The sequence below is a fragment of the Pogonomyrmex barbatus genome, unplaced genomic scaffold (assembly GCF_055798465.1).
Source record: "Pogonomyrmex barbatus isolate J1 unplaced genomic scaffold, ASM5579846v1 scaffold6, whole genome shotgun sequence".
NCBI lineage: Eukaryota > Metazoa > Arthropoda > Insecta > Hymenoptera > Formicidae > Pogonomyrmex > Pogonomyrmex barbatus.
This window is the reverse complement of record NW_028297160.1, coordinates 2045275-2065493: the sequence shown is the minus strand read 5'-3', so window position 1 is coordinate 2065493 and position 20219 is coordinate 2045275. Positions and strand designations below refer to the sequence as shown.

General features: G+C 32.9%; 1 protein-coding gene across 2 annotated transcripts in view; it reads right to left on the bottom strand.

The window, feature by feature from the left end:
• The window catches only part of LOC105427902 (uncharacterized), a 54355-nt gene extending 34136 nt beyond the window's left edge, over positions 1 to 20219 (bottom strand). The window contains exon 1 of one of the 2 annotated variants that reach the window (XM_089082313.1): positions 19685 to 20219. The gene's annotated coding sequence lies outside the window, so the exon portion shown is untranslated. The remainder of the gene's footprint in view (positions 1 to 19684) is intronic. The other variant, XM_011639893.3, reaches the window with a different exon arrangement.

Sequence of the window (20219 nt, the reverse complement as noted above, 5' to 3'; positions counted from 1 at the left end):
TATAGAATATTATTTCCAGAAATATTCAAGATAAACACGCAAATAGATTAATCTGTATTAATCAATTATCTTTATATCAATTTATTAATCAATTATCAATTATCTTTATAAAATGAAATATTAATAATTAAAAAGTTAAAAAGCGCATATTAAGACTGAGTAACATGTAAATTATGTAATTTATTTGGTTTTTAGCTTTTCAATATAATTTGTTGTTTTTTATTTTTCCAAAATTATTTTATACCAATTATACACAAAAAATTAAATACTTACATACATTTCTTAAATTTTTTAAATTTACTTTCTACATAAAATGACGTTAAAGGCATAAATAATTTCTTTACAATTGCGCTATATTAGTGACACAAAGGAAAGCGTGGCATAGTCGACAAGCATGCAATATCTGTCCGGAAGCGGAGTTTCGTTTTTATGAAGTAGTGAAAGTTGGATTAATCGCAACATACAGTAGTCACGGCGCAATAAAAATCCGTAGGTATACAATTTTATTGAGATTCCATCAATAAATAGCTTGCGAATATTACGCACTCATCACAATAATTAATTTTTGCCTCATTGATTAATTAGCGCTCATCCGCAAGCACAATTTATTGTTTTCGCAGTCATAAAAATCCATTAAAATCCGTTAAGTCCTTTGCATGTTACATCCATTAAATTTATGATGTATGTAAATTTATGTACACAAACAATATAACGCAATCAAATATCAATACAAAAGTATATAACTAGCGTATAAGCGTATAATAAAATACATATGTTAAGAAAAAAAAATTGTTGATTCGAAGAAATATCATTTCATTTAACTTTATATGTGGTGATCAAGCAAATATCTGTTAATTAAAAATATTTTGTTAATATTCACGTGTATTTAACTTAATTTTACGTAATTATGCTAATTTAAATATTTAAATTAAAAATCACTACGATTAAACACAATTTAGTCAAATTAATAGCTTTTCTCAGTAGAATTTCGTAATATTGTAATACTGTATTATTATATATTTTGAATCTCTTGTTCTCAAAATTATATTAAATTTTTATTATATTAAATTCCATGCTAAGAAAATGACACCTTTCTATTTTATGAAATGTCTTCTACTCAATTTAATCTAATAAATTAGCTACATTGGATATTTTTAAAATAATAATTCTTCTTAAATTTTAATTATATTTTAATTATACTAAAAATACAATAGACAAAAAGTAAATAAAACAAGAATCATTTTTATTCATTCTTATTCATATTATAATATCAAAACTGATAAATTATTACATGCAATATATATTTTATTTAATTTCTACATGTAGAATAATTCTATCTTCTATTTGCATTTGCGTAGCAAATGGTGTGGAAAACATTTTTTTAATTAAATATTATTAATTCACCTGAAAAAATCATAGAGAAGAGTAGAGTTAAAAAATAAAATTTTGTAACAATGATATTTGTTTGACGGTTCATTCTTAATTACCTTCCGAGCGTTCGTCCATCATGTAGATAAATATTATATAACGTAATATTATTGCACAGTAATGAGAGAGAAGAGAGTACGCTGACACTGAAATAATATTTTACTCTGGGTTAAGCCAACAGAGAGTAACGGTGAACCTGATAGCAGCCACGGTTCTCTGAAAGGTAAACTTTGGTTTCCTTTGCTCTAAAGTACGACTCGTCGTCGAAATTCATCAACGCGCAACGTACACGTCGGGATGTAATATTGATATAAAAATATAAGTATAAGAAAATTCATCTCACTGTTTGTAAACATCATAATTATTTCCATTTCGGTATACATTTACATTTATACGTGGAATCTGAAAGAGAAGATTGAATCGAATCTTTCTCACACTCACAAACAGATAAAAATAAAACAGAAAGAATTTAAAAAAGAGAATAGATTCGTGCGAGTACAATTATTTTTCAAGAGCAATTACGAGCCATCGTAATTACAATCGTTGCGAATATTCTTCTCATATCAACGTGCTGCAATTGCGCGTTATTTTTTTTGCGGGTTGTTAAATATTAGTTTTATACTATGGCCCTTTTTACTGTTTAATAGCTGCACTGTAGGACAAAGCTTTCAAAAGACTGACGTCAATTTTTCCATACGACGAACAAAGAGAATATGTAAGCACATAGTACATATATTGTAACGTTATTTTTGATGAAAAATGTGTAACATTTCGTTCATTACTTAAACATTGCTTTTGCAATGCTTATTTTTTCATCAAAATACTTCGGCTTAAATGCTTAACAAACAAAGATATTCATAAAAAATTGTGATTAATCATAGCGTTTAAAAGAAAATTCGCAAATAAGACAGATTTTTCCTACGATAAAATCGAACTTTTTTACATTGATAAATGGAAAAAAGTGATATTGCAAGAAGGAGTTATTTCAATTACATTAATAAAAGTCTCTCAAATGGAATCACGAGTAACAATAACGCAAGTTTCTTCAATGTTATACTTTAAGAAATTGCGAGGCATTTCATCATTACGAAATATCGAACGGCAAGAAAGTTCGTAGTCGGTTCGAAATTGATCTCGCCGCGATTTCGTTTTTCTCTCCATTGCAATTAAATCAAACGATCATAATGACAAAGGCAATAATAACGGCGATATTGATGACGTAATTAGTAACGGGATCTCGAAGGCTGTCAATTGTGACTTCTTTTTACGACAAAATGTAAGACTCAGCCACTACATCGACATAATGGAAATTTTGTGACCTAACCATTAGAATTGTACAAAATTGTTTATGATATTTATCTAACGTAATGGTGTATTGAACATTGGAGGACGAAAATTTGTGATGAATTACAATCAAGAATATGAATACATCTCTTAAGAAATTTAATAACAAATTACCTAAAACTTAAAAAAAAAACTTTAATTTACATGTAACTTTTGTAAATAAAATTATAATAAATTTGTTCCTTCTTTTCTGTCTTTATGATGCTTACTAACATCTGTTTAAAATATTCCAATATTTCTCGCTGTATTTGTTATCATAATATTCCTAAAATATTAATCTTTTAAAAATAATATTTTAGTTATCAATTATATTAAAAATAAATAATTAAAATATAATTCATATCGGTTAATAAAATTAATCAGTACACGTACAAGATAATAAAAGTATATTACAAATTTTTATTTCTAATCCAGAAATTATTACAATTAAACTATGATTGTAATGCTAATAATGTTCATTATAGAGATAGATAATATTTATACTAATACTTAATAAGCATATTTGTATACATCACTGTATACAATTACTAATTAATAGCTACGTATATTAATACAAATAATAATATTAAATATGAAACATTAAATATGTAATAAATCTAAAAGTTTTGTAAAAATATTATTAATATTGTGTATTATTGTTACATAATATTAATAATATTAATAATGTATACGTGTATTATATGTAGTATTATACGCATATATTGTATGTATTATAATTCACACTAAGCTGTATTTCAATTGTTGAAGAGATTTTACTTAAATACTTTTGATTTAACTATGTCCATCGCCTCGTGGCGGCGAATACCAAATTGGCGCCCTAATAAGAGGATTATCGTGTTAATCTGCGAGCGAGATAGCCGTCCACTTCAATGTATTTGATTTAATGCGTCGCGCGCGCGCATATATTCACGTGACAAATCACGACGGAATCTTTCGAATAGTACGGTACTAATATAGAGAATTGCCGGACGTGGTTGACATGCGATTGAAAATAGACGCTTCCGGCTTCTCCTTAACACGTACGACCATAACACGTAATGTGTGCCACGGCGACTTGCTAGTCGCTTTCAAACCGAACCACTGGTGTAGAAATCGAACACAGACGGTCAAACGCGCGAATAATACTGCTCATCTCTTTTATATCCTCCATTTCACCACGTAACTGTAAACTGTCAGCTTCGATGAAATTCGAGAATTAAAAATAAAATTACTTGATACAACAAAGGTTTTTGTGTCGTTTTATTGCGTACATTTACAAACATTTTTGATCAATAAAATATATGTATATTTTTTTTATATAATAATCGATATATATATATATATATATATATATATATATATATAAAATAAAATTTTATAAAATAAGATATAAAGAGATCTAGAATATATATATATATATATATATATATATATATATATATATATCTTTCTATATCTCTCTACATTTTATTATATAAAATTATTATATAAAAAAAAAAAAAATATATATATATATATATATTATCGATCAAAAATGTTTGTAAATGTATAAAATGACACAAAAACCTTTGTTGTATCAAGTAATTTTATTTTTAATTCCTGAATTTCATTTATCAAGGTCTTTTTATTGAATTATTTTAGTATAGTTTTTTCAAGTAATTGATATATATATATATATATATATATATATATATATATATATTAGATAAACATTAATATAGAATTAAGTTGCATTAACTTTTTTATATTAGTTCTAAAAAGTCACATTTGTAATATTATACTTGTCATGTGGCTATCAGATACGAAACAGCCAAAATCGGGATTACTGAATAATGTAATCATCAGTAACGTGTGAGTTAACGTGTGACTTAAAGCGATTGACGACATCGTCTTATCTTATCATGGTAGTTCTGACGTTCGCTACTCCCGAGTAGCGAAATCTCGTAAAGTGCAATATAGCAGTCACGTAAATCAAAGGTGCAACGACTTTCAAGATGACTCAGATCTCTCAATAAATCGATAATGTTCGAAATAATGTTTTCCCAGGAAAATTAGCTTTATTATTCTTTCCCCATATTTGAGATATTTAATAGGAACAATATTTATCCGGTAGAGCAGTAATCTGATTATAACATCAAAAAAATTAATAACGGATAATTGCTTCGGAAATGGAAATTTTATACCATTTCCATACATAAAAAAAAAGTTAAAAACCAGGAAAGAATTTTTTTTACGCGAAATCATTTACTGACAATTTCGTAGCATAAAATATCACTATTTTCTTGTCGATAAGTAATAGTTAGTGATAGATAATTTTCAATAAGTTGTATCTGCACGTCATACTACACCGGAAACTTGATATTGGCACTCGTCTGTTAAAGATCTGAAAGAACTGAAATAGTGTAGGTTCGAGAGATTTCAAGAAAACCACCGGAAATAAACGTATTTCTATGAAGGAAAGATCTCTTTCACATAACTCGCGTGTACATGTTGCAATTAACCCGAGAAAAGGCATGTAGGAATATTCCCAACTAATTTTTTCAAGAAACAGTAGAGATAAATTGTGGAAAAAAATATTAATATCATCATTTTTTTGTACTAGAATTTTTCTCGAGCAAATATCTATAATATCCATTAAAATATTATTAAGATGATTACAAGCAAAATAATAATAATAATAATAATAATAATAATCTTTATTAATTATGTTTAATTTCTGATTCATACAAGATTAATATTATTGTATAAATAATATTAACGTAAATAAATATTATATTCAATAGTAAGGAAAATGTCGGATAGTTGTGTAAACAAATTTTTAAATAAGAATATTTGTCGTAAAATAACATGACCTCTCTTTGTCGAAGAAAGGTCATGTTATTTTAGCTCTAAATAAAATATATATAGCTCGCAATTTTCAAGGAAGATTGGACCATCAATACTTCCCAAAGGCGCTATAACTCTTACAATAGCAGATTATATATATAAAATAAGAGGAGAAAATCTCATTTAGGAAAATTGAAAACTCTCACCTTTTGCTTTAGTTGCACAACTGTAATTATACGCAGGACATTTTTAATTAACCGGTGAAGAAGAACGCGTCAAACACAGGAATCTCTTAATGGCGAGAAACAACTCTAAAGACGTTTCGCGCGATCCCGTTGCACTCTGCAATTACGTAGAAAGAATTTTTCATCAAGTTAAAAGTGACGTTCTCAAACGAGGAAATCCGTGAAACAACTCGCGTAACTTTGCTTCGAGCTGCTTTACGATTATGCACACGAGAAAATTTAATTAACGTAAACAAAGTAACATTACATTTAATGTAAACTCGTCGACATAAAATGGAATACGCGCATAAACATATCTGCCCTTTTATCATATAATTTTCTTTATTAATAGGTACTCTTATTATTTATTTATTTTTATTAATAAATTCCAATATCGACGATTTAGCAAATTCAGTATCGTGATATAAAACGAAAAGGTACGTATCGTATTTATTAAGTTTAGAAAATGTAAATCATGCACGCAAAAAATATTCTCGCAATATAAATATTTATGAATATACTTATATCAATAACAATAACGAGATAACATAAACCATCTCCCTTGTATGAAAGAGAAAGCATTTACATGTTGTGAAAGGGAGGAATTTCATATAAGAAGCAAGATGCGCAATCGTTTCTCATGCAATCTTCTGTGGAAATTGCACTATAGAAAATTCTTCTTTTGAATATATATCAAATAAAAATACAATGTTGCTTGTCATGATATAAGATATATAAGAGATCCCATTCTCTCTGCGTGTATGTTACGCCACATACTACAGAGTCTCAATATTTTTAATTTTTGATTCTTCAACATGGCAACTATCCATATAAATCCTATCTCTTCTAATGAAAAATGAAATATGTAATTTTAACATAAAACATCGTCGATATTACTTGTTAATCATATCACATTGCAAAATGATCTCTTTTCCATTATATTTATTTATAAATATATACGTAAATATGAAAAATACATAAACACGTACATGCACATATCACAAATAGTACACACATAATATAATACGTACGTATTATTTTCACGTATGTGAATTAAACAAGATTGGTTAACGTCTCTTGTCCTTAGGATTATTTTTATACACAACAGAAATATCTGCTTCGTTGAACTATGAGTAAAAGTTAAAGGTTGATAGAATAATATATTACGAGTATAATAGAACATGCATTCTAATTAAAAAAGAAAAAGAATTATTGTTAATGATACAATTTGCTTCCCACTATTTTTCCAATATTTTAATTAGTTTTCCATCGAGCTATTCGTCGTTCATCTGGTATAGCGAAAATAAAAATAGCCATGCACGAAGATCCTTTTAGTTTTTTTAAAAAAGAAAAATCATTTAATCCTTGTCTCTGTATACGCAAAAATATACGTACATTAAACAATGGTAAATCCCATTGAACACGTTTCAGAGATACATACTGCATGAATATTTAACTTAATCCTTTCCATTTAAATTCAAAATGGAGCAAGTTTTATCGCTTATAAATACCCAACTATAATTAAATCAGACTGTTCTACTAAAATAATATTATATAATATCAAGTCAAATTTCAATCAATTAATAACTCTGTAATCGAGCAAAAATTTATATTACTTGAAGCTAAGCACAATAGCTCTTAGTTAAGTCTAAGAAAAAGAAAATTTTCTAATTAATATTTTTTCTGCTTTCAATTGAACCCACTCCTCTTGGATCACGCCTTTGATTGCCCTTTAGAAAATATCAATTTAATTATATATAATGTCTGTTTACTTCGCAATATCTCTGTAGATAAACGCAAAGATTCCCACGGCATATTTCGCAACGAGCGCGCTATGCAGAATTCCCTTTGACCGCGTATCGTGCGATAAAAAACTCCGTCAGATGAACAATTCGAACTCGTCGATCGCGGGTGCTCCCATGGAGAATGGGAATAGGTGTGCCACTCGCAGGTATGTTGTATTCGCGGTGGAAATGAAGCACAGAGAGGCTACGATTGCGCGCAGACTCGACTGGCTTCGCCAGTCACTTGACCTGACATTTAATGCCATTACACAAGTCGCGGCTACTCGCTACTCTTTGTCCGCGCGGCGCAGATGCTTATTTACCGAGATGACGGTGTAAATGGAAGAAAACAAGACTGATATATGTATCATTATACGAGAGCATGGCGACGCTCACGAGCTGACTTGTTCCAAAGGTTGCGACTTTCTTCCAACTCTTTGCGTACGTAAGGGCGATCTATTTTATTATACAGGTATGCGCATATCGATTCATCGTCTTGATTAATATTCCATTTATGAATAGAAAAGAAGGAGATATATATTATGAGAACGGGTATATACTTGAATGAACAACGGTATGTATTTAGAACGGATACACTCCTCTGCAAAAGCGTATAACCTATCATGAAATATATATGTTTACATAATTTAATTCTACATTGAGATAAAGAGAATTTATTATTTGTCGATTTATAAGAAAGATTGTAAGCAGCGCGAAATAAACCAATTAAAAAGAGATGTAAAATTATCTTAAATATTTACCTAGAAATATGTTTAAGCAAATTGAATAAATTAGATAAAAAGGAAGACTCAGAAAATGAGCATAATTAATATCATTAAAAAATGCTGAGAGAACCAAGAAATAAATATATGATACAAAAAACTCTCTCTCTCTCTCTCTCTCTCTCTCTCTCTCATGGGGAATGATAAATAAATCACTATGTCGAGATAATAAGTAAGCTGCTGTTGTTTTTATATCTTCTTTAGCCATAGTCTATGGGATTTTACGAATAATGGGGTCTTACGCTCCCATCTGCGTCCTCGACGAATCAATGATCGGTATACGTATTTCGTCGCTCTCACAACGAAGGCCTCGTCGCGGTAAATAACGTTTATGCTAATACTCTCGCTATAAATGATCACTCTTCGTAGCCCGTTATAAATGCAAATTTCGTATCCGCCAGTCCGTTATCATTTTATTACGAAAGTAGACGTTCATTATGCTTGTCAAGTGACGCGTAACAGGACTGCCATTAACCAGATACCAGAATATTTACGCGATCTCGGAATTTGCGCGACGATCGCTGGCCCCATCCAGATCTTCATCCCGATTCTGCTGAAGTATGCATTTCCCCGATTGCACCCTTCTTTCACCACTGCATCATTCATGCCTGCGCTGGGTCACATTCCATTTGATTCTGGGCTACCGATTTGCTCCGTCTGAATCCTTTCTCATCAATTCCTTTCTCTCTTTTCACATTAAGATCTGATCTATCGTTGCAGATAGAATGTCACAGAAAGAATAGAGTGTTGCCCAGAATTAGTATTAACCGCGATTGAATCTATAATATCTCTAGTTCAACAGGCAGAATTCCTTCCATCGATATTTCACGACGTAGCTCCTACTACGTAGCTTCGCTGCTTCGATGAAATTATTTATGATCTCACCTGACCACGAAAAGCGTTTGATGCATTATATATTATCGCTCCGAGCTTGCCTGGCCGACGTACCGCTTGATGAACCGCGTCTCCATTACGATAATTGACATTAGATGCTTGATAAGGAAAATGGCGCATTGAACAGTCGTGGTAAAGGAACTACGTATCAAATGTTAAATTAATATATTAAATATTAAAAGATTTTCGTGTAGAATATACCATGTACATTTATGATTAAATTGATTGTCACATCGCGTGTTAACCGACGTATTTTTGCAGCGTCTGGTGACATATTGACTCAAACGTTTCATTGATTGCCAGGCGGCAGGAATATTATTGACGACGACGTGACTCATACAGTATCAAGGCTAGATATCTATCAATATGAAGAACTCTTAATTCTAGTTCCCCAAGTTTCAACACCCAAAAGGGAACAACCGCAAATATTATTTATTGAAATATGCGCCTTCGATTCGTGCGTGTTCCCCTTGTTAATAATTCATGTATGCTCATAGATCGCAACCAGAAAGCAGAATTTTTCTTTCATATATTTTGTGCAGTCGCACGTGATATCTATATCTTACATAATAGTATTACAATGTGTTTGTATATGTGCTTTGTATGAAATATTGAAATCAATGTAACTGTACCTCATAAATCTTATTAAATTTTTTCATATACATATATACATATTATATAAAAATATAATATGAAAAATTTAATATCTAACATTATATTTGTAATACATATATATGAATTTCGCACGCGCGCGCACACATATACGAGATTTATGTAATATATTAATTATATATTACATTTGTATGTTATACAAATACATTTGTTATTACAATTGTATATATATATATATATATATATATATATATATATATATAAATTTAATATAAACTTCTACTTTTAAATTATTATTGTTTGTCACTAATAGATATCGTAAAATTGTGATGACTAAATCACTTTAATAGCCCGATAAGATATTGACAAGATAATATAATTATTTATCTCTCTGAAAATGTGTACGCGAACAGTTTGTACATCTCGTTAGAGTTTGCCTATCTGTTATATATGTGAAACAAGAAGAACGTCCCGTGATTCGAAGACGTACCTACTGTATGTAATAGCGAAAGTTGCTCCAATTTGCAAGGTTTCCATTCCCGGATGTGATCAAGTCGATGCATGCTGTATACCACAATGGGCCATATTTCCATGTCCTTTACATAGCCCGGATACTACGTATGTACGACCACATCAACTTTGATTGGTTCGAAATTGGTTTTGAGTTCAATCAGACACATGTATGTATACGGCATATATACGTGTCATCTCGTAGCAGGTATTAATTCTGATGCCCCTCTCAACAGTCCAACGGGACAGCTCGTCTGCATGATTGTAAATGAAATGACTCATTGTGCTCGGCATTATAAACAATGACATCGAGAGAGTGTGCGTTAAAATAACAGACGTGAAAATAATATTACTTGTACGGTAAACGCGAATAAAAGCAAGCAACGAGTGTTCTTGTACATGTTTCAACAATAAATTGAAAAATAATCTAGATAAAAGATATTAAATTTCGACGTACATTTTACACGTATTGTATAGATCTATTTTTTTCTACACTGAGAAAAAAAATGTTGTTGAATCAACAGTATTAGTTTAATAGGAAATAATTTTGTTAATTCAATGACATTATTAATGAACTAAATATATAAATGAAATAAAAATCTTGATTATTAAAACAAGAGCATACTGTTTCATTAATAATGTCATTGAATTAACAAAATTATTTCCAATTAGACTATGATGTTGATTCAACAGCATTTTTTTCTCAGTGTATAAACGTAATAATATTAAAATATGTAAAAGCTTGCTAGATGAGCTAAGTCCATAAAAATTTATTATAGCACAATATAAAGTTAAATTCTTTCATATTAGCATGTTTCGATCACATTTTTATTTCTACATTTCTCTTTTGCTAGCAATTTTATCACATAATTGATACTTCCAAATGTACATATTATAATACATGTACATATTATAATACATAAATTATTTCTTTAGGATTTCGAGTGGGTTTTGATAACAGCTTGTCAGAAAGTATTTTACAATTAAAAACAGAACACGTATAAACAGAAGCGCCGACGTGAAAAGGACATTATATTTTAATTATAATAACATTTTAATACATCGAAACTGGGGACTGAGAGCATTAAGAACGTTCGTAAAACTGGAGACTCATGCATTAATCATTACTATCACCGATCATTATTGTCTTCCACGAACGTCGTTTTCTTCGTGATTCTGTTTGCATAAATTACAGGCAGAGTCCCACGGCTTGAGATTATTGCGTTTTTCATGATGCGCGCTAAGTAAAGGACCCGGGGCTCGGTCCAACAGGGGCACTTAAAAATCATAATGACACTCGCGTTGCGTGCGCTCGCGGAGAGTGTCACATCGTGACGTGGAGGCATGCGTACGCAAAGGCATGCGAAAGAAAATAGGCTGAGAAACTCACGAGAAGGCATGATAGAAGACAAAAAACGGTGAGAAAATACATTTAGATAATTTTTTTTTAATTTGTAGCGAAAGCTCCTTTAGGTGTTGCCATAAAAATTGAATATCGATGCCTGATAAACTGCTTTCAATCAGGGAGATTAAAGTATTCGGAAATCCCAGCATAAATTAATTTTGAGGTTGCCTAGCTCTTATAAAGTTATTACAAAATCCAGAAAATTATAAAATCAAAATGATTTAAAACATCGAAATGTTTAATTTACAGCAAGTATTAATAAATAATATTAAAATGTAAAAAATATGAGAATATTAGAATTATTCTTTCCGGACATGTTTTGTTCAACTCGTAATTTTTGTCCACATTAATCAGTAATTTTTGACATAAAAAACTGTCGACCTAAATGTATCTTAATGGAAGGGAAAATAAAAAGGAAAATAAAAGGAAAAGAGGACCGCCAACCAACGGACCGCGAAGAAATACTATACGATGAGAATAACGTTGCATTTTTGCACTCGCCATAACGTTTATTAATAAATCTAGTGGCGTGCCAGATAGTACGTATTTTTCTAAGGAAAAGAGGAATCATAGCAATCGCGTTTCGAGCCGCAAAGTATACCGTCGCATGCTTGCGCTTCGTTCCCCAACGAAGAAGAAAAGGTTTTGTGAAAGACGGCAGCGTACATTCCGCGCATTGCTTCGTACTGACGAATCATCTGCCACAGCTATACAAAGTATTTCATTCTTTCGATTGTTGAATAGCGTCACGAGCAGTGTTCAATGTAATACTTATGAGATTCTTGCCATCGTAAACGAGCATGGCTGGCTTTCTATCAATTTCTAAAAGATCTCTCCCTGACTTTCCGTTCAAAAAAGAAATATAAAAAATTTCATGAGCAGAGAATTAAAAAGAATAATCTTCAAAGTTTCTGAGTTCAAAAATTATTTATCCCTCGCGGAATATTTAAACTTAACGATGTAATAACTTAAGGATGAAGGATAAAACAGATTTCATAAGATTTAAAAAAAAATTTATCTCTTGTATCTTGCACCAACAATTTGATTTTGGAAAACTGATTGTTTCTCATCAAATGTTAAATTAATCATAAATAAAAAATCAAAATAATTAAAATTTTTTAATAAACCAAAGATCAATCTTAAAATCGAGCGAAAAAACAAAATTTTAAGGTATGACATAACGCGGAACATTTCTCAATATTCCAATGTCCAAGTTTCTCAATAACCAGTTCCAACGCAGTGCAAAATATTTTCAATATAAATTCGCAACAGATTATTTCTCATGTTGAAATATTAAATTATTCAAAATAATTAAAAATTTTCTAACGATCAATCCTAAATCGAGCGGAAAACGAAATTTCAGGATGTAACGCGGAGCATTTCCCAATATTCCGAGTTTTTCAGTATCCAATTAACGCGACGCAGGATATTTTCATTATAAATTCGTAATAGATTATTTCTCATCAAGTATTAAATTATTCAAAGTAATTAAAATTTTCTAACGATCACTCCTAAATCGAGCGGAAGACAAATTTTCAGGGTGTGCCGTAACGCGGAGCATTTCCCAATATTCCAATGTCCGAGTTCCTCAGTTCCAACGCGACGCAGGACATTTTCAATATAAATTCGCGTCGCAGTATCGTCGTCGCGTACTGCTTTGCAAAAAAGCGCGCTGTGTATTCGGCCCGATATAGAAGCGACGAGCAAAAAATGCGGACAGAAATTCAACTGCGTAATATCCTTTCCCGAGCCGGCCAAAATATACAGCGCGCTGCGAGAGATATTTATCAACGGAGATTAAAACGGGACATCTCGCACGTACGAGTGCACACTCGTACATTCGGATACCGTAAGATTTCGGTCCTCTCAGCCGTCTGATCAAAGTATCTCGCTATTCAATGCGCAGAATAAATGCAAAAAGTAAACCGTACGTGTTAGAAAAAAAAGATCGTTTCTATCGCACTGACGCAATATGCAAATCGACTGGTAAATCAATCCACCTGAGAATCCAGCTTCTCCTACGATAGTCATTATAAATTCAAATGGCAGAAACACACGGGATCGTGATATATTATTATTGTTATCTGATTAATAATGTGGAAATGCAGATAATTGTGCTGATTAACCTTTATCGCATTTTGCGAATTGGAATCGATGCTGTAGGATGATTATAATGTTTATTATTATTAGATAAAGATACAGTGTTTTGGATCTTGGCGTATACAGCTGGATTGTACACACAGTGTGTCCTAGATTTTTCTTTAATCTACGATTTCTTTGACCAATTTGGGATCGACTTCGCTTCAATAAAAATATTTCCGAATATACGTCCGTAACATTAATCTTCAAACTGAAATTTTATTAAGGCAAGTTCACTTCGATTCGCTTTGAAATATAAGCTTTTATTATCTATTTCACATCAAGCTCGTTTGCAGTTAAAACGTAATAGGACTTTCCCAAATATCAATTCAAAAGTTATTAGTGTCGTTCGCGAGTCAGGTAAAATTTACCCCGTATCGACCCGGGTAATGAAAAAAGCGTGAAAAACCGAGATAACCCTGCATATTGTGTTAATCTGAAATCTGCAGTTGCAGAGATTATTCGATAGCAGAACGAGAGAGAAGAGATAAAAATCTGCCGGCGGAAATGCTTAGCATGCAGCACGGGTATATTTCCTCGGTTAACGTAATTTTGCGTGCTCGCGTTGCCTCGAAATGCGCGTTCCAACGCCGCCGAGTTGCTGTCGTGACTCAGACTGAAAAGTCAACGTTATCGCATATTATTTTTTCGTTGCTTCATTATTATCGCACGAGCGCTGGATTGCAGGTGCCTCCTTTTGTTCGTATCGACCGGGAGCTCTCGTATCGTGAGTGCTGTCTGGTGCTTTGTATGTTTAACAGTCTAGATACCTCGACGCTTGTGCAGCTTTAAAACGGATAATCAGCACAACAGCAGCAGGCTGAAGCGCTTAAGAAAAAACACACAAAAAAAAAAAAAAACAAAAGCGAGGAAAACCCGACAGGCGCGATCGCGCAATCTTCGAGCGGACTGCTCATAAATCATGACTCAAGCTTCCTCTGAAACCGTCTGAGTCATTCTTACAGGTTTGACGAGCAGATATCTTTTGTATTCTCACTGTAATGAATCGCTACAAAAATTCCATTTCTTCAAATTTAAAAGGAAAATTGTTTTAGGATAAGTTTTTGCACTTTAATATAAGAGAGAAAATTTGTTCAAAATAATGGTATTGTTGCAACAGTATTTTACGATTGTCACGGAATGCCGGCCGTGCATCCTTATCTAGTACGAATCCTCGTTTCACCATAATTTCAACGTGATGATTTACCATTAAATAAGAAAAATTATGCTGTAAATTCCGCAACGCTGGAGCTCAGTATTTGATTAATCGTTACAAAGCTTTGATCGTTTCGAGTAATGAGAATTCGTGTTCCGCTCGCGGCGGAAATGATTTGTTTACAAGTTAGATTTCCAAATGTTACTGCGCGTTGACGTTTATATCATCCCCACGCTGTGAGAAAAATAAGGGCAGCACGCCGACAGGTGAATTTTTTTTTTTCCTAAATTTTCCAACGTTGTTTGGAAGCTCGTAAAAATCGTTCGCGTTTCCTCCTCACTTACATTCCGAAACAGAGCAATGAAAAAAGTACAGGAAAAGTAAATAGAACTGCTTTACATTTTATCGATGCTCGAGGGTTAATCGCGTGTTAAGCGATTTTCTCACCAGCTAATCGCCTGTGCGAAAAGCGCAGGTGATAAACGAGCGCAGTGAGGAAAAGTTATGGGCATAATTGTATGATGGGAACTTCGCGGTCACGTGCGCCACTTTATTTATGAGATGCGGAAGAATGAAGGCATGTAAGGCTCTCGTGTATCATTACTACGAAATGTTTTAGTAATAGTAACGGAAGACTACAATCGAAAGCAAAACTAATAAACGCGATGTCGAATAATAATCTGCAGCTGCGGGAGTTTCATTCGATTTCGAAATTATATATTTTCCGATATCCATACGGGCTAAATGTCGCATTGTAGCTTAACAAATTATGTTAAGCATAATTAGCAAATTATGTTAAGCGTAGTACAAATGAAAATTATTATTTGGATTAGTCGCTGAAATAAACAAACAAATAATATTAGTACGAAATTATTTTATGCGCTCTAGATTATAGAATAATAAATTTGCGTCCAGTTTAATTAATAGCATTGTGCGAATTTAATACTTTATGCAAATTTCAAGTCAATTCAATGCAATACGAACGAAACGCACTTAATGATTTATGTGTTACTGCTACGAAAAAAGTCGTTGTACTTTTTTCGTGTTCTCAAGAAACGTTCTCAAGAGCTGTTGTAGAAAATGTTACGAGAGAAATAGTGATGCAATGATGCGTAATGGCGTGCGCGACACAAAGAAAATTTCTTTAGCTGATTTACTGACAAATCGAGGATTATTACATAATACAGGCATGCAATTCTAAGTATTCGTCGAACTTTTAAGGATTCTTGAATGTACGGTCTCTTGTAGGTTGCGAAGTTGCAGTTAGATTAATGAAATTAAATGAATACGAAAGTATCGTAAACTTTCCTCGACAAAGCATTAACTATCGCGTATTATTCTATTACGCTCTACTTTGCATTCTATTGCCGTAATTATATATCGAAAAGAAGAAACTTTACTCGAAAATAAATTAGAGAATTTGAAGGTAATTATCTGACATATTCTTTGAAACAGTTTGCGCGTCAGCGAAGCCTTACATTGAAACACGTAGCGATTCCAATGGGAAATTCTTATCTGCGAAACATCTGCATTAAATCCCCGTCAATCCGACAAATCGAATCTCTATTAACGAAGGAAAATCAAATTGAATTCATTTCGCACTTCAAGAACGGCCAGTCCCCCAACAGCTCTCGTTGGGAGAAATCGACGCGCGCAAATTCATCGTCGTGATGTCTCATGCATCTCAATGAGCGGGATTTTGAGAGTAAAGTCATCCTTTTCAGCACGAAAATGTAACAAATTAGCTACGCTCAAAAACTATAAACGTAATCAACGCCAAAATATAGCTGATGCGGGTGGCGTGCCTTTGTATAAATATGTCACGTTGCCATTGCGCGGATTTCGGAATTGGCCAATTAACGACGAGCGTGCCGCAAAAATCAATATCCTGATTGCGCATTAAATGTTGTCGTAAACTGTATTTTTAACTCTTTCACCTTTATACATTCTATTAACAATAACAAATTTTTTCAATCTGCTATGTAGTAAAAATAATGAAACATATCTTAAAATTCGTAATATTATCGTAAATATTATAAGATGCGCTGTTTTCTCATTAGAAAAGAACAGACTAACTTAACTTCGAAAATAGATATTCCGATATTTGATCAAATTATCGTGAGAGTTTGCGGTGAAGATCGATCATTTTGCGATGTTTGCGAATTAATCAGAATTTATATTTGAATCTCACTTCTATAGAGTAAAGTGAAGAATTTACGAATAAAAATCATATAAGCTCCTAAAATTTACTCAATAAAGAAAGTAGTCTTCTTATTCTGTTCTTTCTTTGTTCAATCTTCATTCAAATATAATCACAAGAATCACATTATGTAATAGATTAAATTAATAACACTGTCTTAATGCTAATATTAACATCCGATTTGATATTATTATAACTCATAATGCATTTCTCATCTTGCGTCATAATCTAATTGTTCTACTTCAACGTACCAATGATCCCGATATAAATCGCTCCCACATTGTAATTCGCAAACAAATCTTGTTTTACATATTTACAGTAACGCAATTAACTAACAGGGCTTCATTGTGAGACGGATAAAATTACTGACAATTTAAATTACTGACGCGAGTGAGACGAATAAAAAACAGTCAACTAATCGAAAATACACTAAATGACACGAGGTAAACGGGAACCATGTATTATTTTACTTCTCTGTAATTTACATTTAATTTATCGAACGATAAATAATTTAATGCGCGATAACAAACTGTTTATCCTGCCGTTGTTTCCGTTCAAATTCCCGTTTTAATTCCCGAATATTATTTCCGCGAATGGAACATTATAAATGACACCTGTCGTACATTATCGATGACACGAGGAGTTGCGGTTGCTAAGAAGTCAACATTTGAAAAGTCACGTCCGTGTACTTGGAAAAAATTCTCTTTCGTGGATTACACACACCACACACCACACATTACACACACACACACACACACACACACACACACACACACACACACACACACACACACCACACATACACCTACACCCACCCACCCACCCACCCACACACACACACACACACACACACACACACACACACACACACACACACACACACACACACACACAATATATATATATCGCGCCGTTCAATTTATGGTCGATCGCCTCGAACGACTACACCTTATTTTTAACCCTTTAAAGCAACGTCAACGGAACCGGCGCGTGGTCGTTCTTACGTGAAAATTGGGGACAACAAGTCTCGGCTTAGCCGCTCGACAATCGCTTTAACTTTAATTGACGCAGACGAAACGGTGCTCGATTAAAGATGAGAATTACGATTGCGATAGCACTCGCGCGGTGAGCCGAGTCTATCAAAATCAACTACGCGATATAAATTATATCCATCCAATATCACAAGGAGATGTAACTACTTTCGAGATGCAAAGTAAATCCATGTATGTAGAACGTTGCTAATAGAATTAAGTTCAATCTCGTCTAACTTTGATTAATAAAGTACGAACTTTACACGGAAGATCCAATGTCGATATTGTGTGTTCTTGGGGAATTTATTAATTAAAAGTAGTGAAGTAGTGAAGAATAAATTTGGCGTCTTATTTTCTGGTGATTGATGATCTTTTCCCAGACGTTGTGAAAGGAATGCGAAGGGATGCGTGAATGACTTATTGCTTTCGAGTGACTTCCATATTTTGATATATTATGTCACTGCCGTTCTCAATGACATTGTATGCCTAATTAAGATATATCGCAGAATTATGTAATTAAATTCAATAATATCATTAGTATGTTTTAACTGCTTTAACATTTTCCTTCGTCAGTTATTTGTTTTTACAATATTCGTAAAACTCTTCTCCATTTGACAAACATATTTTTTTTCGAAAATACAACACTCCCGTGAACTGTATTATTATAACAAACAATATTTAAAAATTGTCGTTATTGTAGATATAAAATACACCGATATACATGATATCAGTATCTGTAAAATAGTGAAACGTTTATGTTTGGTATCTTTGATTTTTATACTGCAAAGTTTTCAATTCAAAACGAATATATCAAATTTGATAACAGAACTGACAATATTGCTTTTGACATAATATTTAATTTGAAAGAAGATGTGAAAAAAAATTGTATAAAAGATTTTTCAAGAAAGCAGGATTTGAATTATTTTCTACGATTTGATAAATATGCCTACTTACTTATTCATCACTTTCTTATTCATCACTCTCATTTCATTTATTGTTCATTGAATTAAAAAGAAGTACTTAAAAGGATTAAATTCCCAAGAGAATATTATCATCGTTTATTCTACGTGAATCTAGCAGATGTTGAGAAGAAGAAAGGTAAATGACATAAGAGTATTATTAAATTAAAATAAATCAAACGCGATAATTTCACAATTAATAAATCTTTGCCTGGAGTAAATTTGAAATTACGCTAGCAAATATTGCTACATAATATTGATAGATTTGAAAATTATTTGATCGCGGCCATCATGAGACAGAATGAGATTCAAATTAAAGTTTGGAGGGCGGGCAACTCCTATGACATCTCCGGTAAATCCGGCACAGTTAATAACTTCGCGGATATCCCACCGGTGATCTATTTTACTCACTACGAGCGGATCCGAACGTCGTCCTGTCGCTGAAAACGGAAGCAACGGCTCCGCATTATCGTCTCCGTGTGTGCCGCTGTCTTTCCCTTCTCCGTTTCGCGCTCCTCCACGATGAGACTTCACCTTGGCCGCGGGTTTTAGCCCACGCGTTCCTTATCCTCTGTCCTTCCTCAGCGTACCCCGTTCGCTGATCTCTCTTTCTCTTTTTATCCCTCTTGTCCGATCGCACTACACCCGCGGGGCACAACACACGGTACCCATGACGACGTGTTCTCTCTCTTAGCACTTATTTAATATGCAGCAACTCCGCGCTCGTCCGACACTCTATCGTCCGATACTACTCGTCTCAGTCGAGGCGATATTAATTAAGACACGCGCGAGAGACCACGCGGGCTGATGCGCTCTGTTCCAATTTTGGCGCCAAGTGAGCGCGGACGACGAACGAAAAAAACCACCCTCCCGCGACGAGGCTCGGCGCGTTACTGACCGTCCGCAGTGGAGGTGCAGGCGGCACCGCACGCTTTGATGCCTTTGA